Here is a 6,422-nt window from a genome sequence, read left to right on the forward strand (position 1 = left end):
ACATGGTCTCAATCATTAATATACAGATAGTGTGGGGTTTTTAGCGAGATGTTTTCCCCGGGTTACATACTGTGTTAATGTGTGAATGCTCTTGATGTTTTATTGTTATTGATGTTGCTATATTGATGATCAACATAGAGGAGCTTATGTATTGTGTATATATTCCGCAATAGTACATGATCAAGATAATCTCTTGACGATCCTTGGTCCCCTGGTCCCTAGCTCCTCTTTTAATTGAATTAGAAATAGTCATGGGATTCCGAGATTCAAGCCTCTAATTTCTGTTACGGGGTTTCATCAGCAAACAGCCCCGGCTCTGATAGTTGATGGATTCCTGGTCCCCTGGTCCCCAAATCTTTTTAAAATTGATTTTCTAATGAATTACGGAATTTCATGGTCGTGGGGTTTCTGGGATTTTTACCTTTATAGGCCCAACTTTGACTGCCTCTATCTTTTGATCCATGAGGCCATTGGCAAACTTCTTTATACCATTGGAAAGCTCTTCAAGAGCACTTTCTGGTTGAATGGGTCTGATGTGGTCTTTGAACTCATCTTCTGCCCTAAAAATGGCTTCAAACTCTTTGCACCTTAACCCTTTTACTATATGAAGAATAAAAGGAAGGAAGAGGAGGGTACAATAGAGGTTTCCTCAGAAATATTTATCTTATATTCTACATTTGTTCTTCGTTCATTAGCTTGTTTCATATTTTCTTCAGATCTTATTCAGATAGGTTTTTTTTGAGCGGAATCTTTTTTGCTTGGCAATTTTGGTGTATTTGTCAAGGTTGCTTCTACCCATTTTGATTGTTGTCTTTGGCATTTTCTTATGCTCTCTATTGTCATAGTGAAAAACTAGATCTGAAGGGTTTGATTAACTAATTGTGATATGTTTGATTGTTTGGGTCATAAAGAATTTATGTTTAATTTCAATCCTCTCAAGTCTTGTCCTTTATTTAGGGTTTGTTTTATTCCTTTGTAGATCATTGTGGCTATTTTTTAATGATTTTTATTAAACTACAGACTTAAAACTTACTTTGCACTCCAATTTTTTTTGCTCAGATGAGATAAACACTTATTTTTGTGATTTTCTTTTGTAGAGCCAAGTTTTGAGATTTGAAATAGGCTTTATTATCTACCTCGTTACTCAATCCTCCTGACTTTAACTGTGACTTTTGATTATATCTTGTCGCCTTTGAATCCACCATTGGTATCATTCTTGTCCAAGAGGATAATATGCACAATGAACATCCTATTTACTATCTTAGCAAAGGCCTTATTGGTCCTACGCTTCATCATTCCCAAGTTGAGAAGTTGGCTTTAGTCGTTGTTGTTGTTCAATGTTTACGACTTTATATACTCTTGTGAAAGATCATTGTGATCATTGAATCCAACCCCATGAAACAATTTTTAGTCATCAACTCATTAGGGGTAAATACTCTAAGTATATTGTTATCCTTCAAGATTTCAATTTGGAGTTTTTGGTCGTTAAGTCTAGGAAATCCCTGGCATTCACTGAGTTAATGTCTTAGTTACCACAAGTTTATGTAGATATTGTGGTTGAGGACTCGTTCCCTGATGAATCATTATTCCTCGTTAACTCTTTTGATCTCTGGTATGGATATGTTCTCTCCAAACTCAACATTTTTGATCTAAACTATCTCATGATGAATGTTGACGTATACACCATCGGTCTAGGCACTATGTCATTATCATTGATACCCTTTATCGTCGCAAATTTGATGTGGTATTATGTTGATTTCTCACTCATGAAGAGGACGAATAGGTTTTAAATGGTTATCATGTCAGAGCTTGTGGCAATCATTTGTCTAGGCATGCCACTGCTTATTAAATCTTGCATGTCGAGGATTTTTTGCTATCTTTTTTAATATTATATTACTATTGTCCAAAAATGTCATCCATGTCAAATATTTTCTAGGAAGATGTATGCACACCCTACTCTAGTTCACCCTATGGTTGTTGTCGGACCTGTTTCCAAATGGGGCTTTGACTTCATACAATGTAACCGCACCTCAACCCAAGGACACTAGTACATCATTATCTTAGTTGTTCGATGCCATGCCAACCTTCTCAAATGATAGAGCCATCATGGCACTATTCGTGTTCAACCACATCATTACTAGGTTGGAGTGCCCAAAACAATTGTCACTGATCATGGTGCACATTTTCAAAATCATATGATGTAGGAGATAGCTAGCAAGTTGGGTTTTCTCCATGAACACTCAACCCCCTATTATCCCCAAGATAATGGAAAAGTATAGGTTGTCAATCGTGTCTTAAAAACCATGTTGCATAGGACGGCATGGAATCGGAAGTCAAATTAGCACCTTATGCTTTTCTCTTTGCTTTGGGCATACCAAACCTCCATTAAAACTTCTATGGACTTCACTCATTTCCAATTTGTTTATGCAGTGTAGGTTGTTATTCATGTTGAATGTGAAATTCCATCTTTGAAACTAGTCGTTGAACTGCTACTTAACACTTCTGCCAAAGAATAATGTCTGTTACACTTAGCCCATCTTGATGAATAGCATGTTTACACTGTGATAGATAACAAAACTCATAAAAAGTGTGTCAACTCTCAGTATGATAAGTCTATTCAACCTCTTGCTTTTGTGAAAGGTGAACTTGTTGTGGTCTATGACCAGGATCATAAAAAGTTGGGAGCAGGAAAAATCAAACCTCTTTGGCATGGTCCCTATGTTGTTAAACTAGTTCTCAAGAAAAGGGCCTATGAGCTAGTGGACTTTAATGGAAATGCACTATCCAAGCCACATAATGGGATCTACCTCAAAAAACACTATGCATAGTTTTTTGCATGGTCTTATGTGCATAATGTACATAGGTGTGTGCGTGATGTCTTTGTCTCTTCTTGATTGTGTGTGTCTTGACGGTTTCTTTGAGTGTTCGTTTACATATGGTTCCTACTTGGAAGATGTCAAGTCCCTCTCTTATTTACATAAGCATTGTAAATGGTGTCATCCATAGCACTCAAAACATAGCTTCCATTGTTTGGGTCATCTTTTCTCCCACTAAAGAGCTCAAGTTCAAGAAGCATTTTCTTGCCCAATCACCATTAGTTTGGCCACAAAAATGGTTTGTGGGCAAAGAACCCAAACCCCTTCACTTGGGTTCTTTGCCCACAAACCATTTTTGTGGCCAAACTCACACAAACCCATCTCACTAGGCTTGCAAAGTACCTCCCAAGCTACACAATTCAACAGTACATTATGACTTGGACAACATTCAACAAACCTACCTCCTAAATGAAGACGTCCAACAAATCACATCATAATTGTGCATTTTTAATATGTGCAGATGCATCAACATATTTCATAAACACTATTCCCTTGGGACAACTAACCAAAAAGTTAAGAAGGGTCTTACCCTTCTTATCAGTCCAACCATTCAACATCACAAAGCATCAAGTGTGTTCCCATGATGCCCTAAACTCCTCCAATGTAATAGTGCAATCGACCTTTTCATTTTGAAGAATATGTCCTCTCAACTCATCATAGAAATGGGCTTTGTACCTCAAGTCATCAATAGCAACAACATGAAATACAGGCTAGTAGAATGGATTGTTCTTGGAAACGTTGAAAGGAATGCTAGTCCATAGAAAACACCTACCCACCAACTTGTTAGCTTCTTCTATTTTTTCTAAGTGTTGATCTGATAGAATGTTGTGCATTGAGTGTGGTTCTGGGAACAAAAAATGATGAAGCAACTAAGGGGTTGGGCACTGTGGATGTGGAAGGTAATGTTGAAGAAGCACTCTCACTTGCCCCCACTCCTCCCCTTCCTATTTGATTTCTCACAAGTCCCTTGTTATCTTTGGCTTCATATTTATCTTGTACTGATTTGATGGCCTTACGGATGACTTCTGGACTTACATTCGGGCAAAGTTTTATATCTTGTAGAGGAGTTCGCCCCAATTGGTATTTCAATCGGTTGATGCCCTTGGCATATGCTTCCCACACAACTTGCAATTCAAAATTTGTCTATTAAACCCCCTTGGGTTCACCATATTCCCAGTGCAAATTCCTCAACATTTTCTCTTCAATGTAATGATTAGATTTTAAACCTATGTCACAAAAAAAATTGAAAAAAAAAATTGAACTAACATATTTTAAAATTAGAATGAAGATTCAAAATATAAAAAAATTAGAAAAAAAAAAAAAAATCTAAAATTTAATAATTCACCACACTATAGATCTCCTACAACCCCAAAAATTTGAGGAAGGAAAATCCTCTTAACTCAAGGAAGTTGGGTGCTGTTGCGAAACCCTCTTCACTAGAAGGAAATGTGTATGGATGAAAAAACACTCCTACGAGGAAAAAGGGTCATTGAAACCCCCGAGAAATTAGAAAAAAAATAGGGAAAAAAAAAGGTGAAATCGCTACGTAAGTGCAATTCTGCAGTTTCATTGAACAATGTCGAAAAATCGATCACCACTCGAAGAATATCGCTTTTCTCCTTCTCGATGCCTAGAAACCCCTTGCTTCTCCTAAGAGCTTGAAATGCATCGTTGGGCATGCGAACTGACTTTAAAAACATCAGAAGCTAATTTAACTCGCCCAAGCAACCCTCAATTTTTTCCACCAACTCAGGAAAAATCACGACTTCTATAATAAAATAGAGATTTTTTCAAATAAAGAAAATCAGCTGATAAAATCGGCTCTTTGAAAAATTTGTGAGTCTCTGATTTTACTGGGACTTCTGCAACATTCAACAAAGATTCAGGTTTGACCACAGATGCAATGCTATTTAGTATTCTTTTTCTTTGATCACGCCATGCATTTGGATCTCTGAAAGAACGAGAATTTCAAATTGTATGTACTCTCCATTTTAATGGACTGTACAAAATAGGAACATATGTAACTAAATGGAAATGTTACCAACCACTGTTATTGAGAATGCCTATAATAGGTGCCACACTTGCATTGGAGGTGTTTTGGATGAATAAATATGCCGACCCCCAAAAAAAAAAAAAGCCCTTGTGGCACTGAAGAAGAAATCAAGTTAAAGTCTTTCTCTAGGGTCACGTTGGTCTGGATGGGTTTAGGAGCAGATGGTTGAGTTTTGCAAGGCAAATTTTGGGCACAAGTTTGTGGTGAATATCTTGTGATTTGGCTGCATTATCCTAGGTTCTTGTGGCAGGGCCGAGACCCTATGTTTGTTGCTTGGAGTAGGTTGTAAGGCCAGATCTAGAGGGCCGCAAGGCCTAGCAAGTAGATGGGTTTATGCCACAGGGTTTTCAAGGGACAATGCATGGGATTATAGACCAGAAGAAGGGGTTTCCCAGTGATTTCAAGTAGGGTTGGCCACAGAGATTAGGGCACTCCTGTGGGAACCCTAAGGAGGGTTGAAACCTCATATTGAAGTGTGCTTAGAAGACAAGTGTTGAGGGCAGAGGGCAGAAGGAGACGTCCTCCAAGGTGACAAATGCTAGGTAATGGAAGGTTGTTTCAGGGTTTTGAACAGCAGTTTTATTGATGCCTAAGAACAGTGATGAGGTGGTAGCTTTACCACTGTTAGAGGACAGACTTAGAAGCCCTAGTTTAGGGATGTTCCATCACCAAAGTTCTGTTCTAAAGGATTGTCCAAGGAGCTGTAGCAGACCGCTAGATTTTGAGCTAGATTGGGACAGGCTGAGACCATTGATGGATGTGACAAGAAGGTAATCTTGTCACTTTTGATGCGACATTGTATCTTAGAGATCTACCTTGGTAAAAGGAGTTTAGAAGGGTAGCAGTATACATCTCCTAGAGTAGATAGAATGAGGTGTTGAGCAGATAAGTTGGAGTGAAGTAGGTTGGATATGTTGAAGTATGTTTATAGGGTATGGACAGCAGATCGAAATTTTCCATAGATCTGTGTGATTTGAGGATTAAATCACAAGTAGGAGGGAAGTATGTATGTAGCCCTAGATCAATGAAGGAGATGATTTTGAATGGGCAGATCTAAGCAGTGCAAGAACAACAGAGCAGGATTGGAGAGTCTAGGAGGGACAGTTTTGGGAGACATCTTAAGTCTTTTTTGGAGGAAAACTAGTAGGTGCCCATTGTGCCTTAAGTGCAGTCCAAAGGAGAATAAGTCTGCTAGGAGTGGCCGAAGTATTGATGCTCAAGGAGTTGATCCTTGAAGGAGTAAAGGGAAGCCAAGTGAGCCAGTTTGGCATCCCTAGTTCACTGTTGGAGAAGGGCATCTACAATGAGAAGAAGGGCAGCCTCCAAGCCCTAGACATGCCATCGGTGTAGCAGCGGGAGAAGATAGAAGTGAGCAGACCAAAGAGTTGTTCACAAACGGAGTTGTGAACAGTTGATCGAAGACCCTATGTGTTGGTGACCTTTAAGGACAAAGAAGCAGCTATAGGGCAGAGTTGTTGGAGCCAAATTCAATG

Source organism: Pinus tabuliformis, chromosome 6 (assembly GCF_031772625.1).
Source record: "Pinus tabuliformis cultivar Carrire ecotype Pingquan chromosome 6, CPIR1, whole genome shotgun sequence".
Taxonomy (NCBI): Eukaryota; Viridiplantae; Streptophyta; class Pinopsida; order Pinales; family Pinaceae; genus Pinus; species Pinus tabuliformis.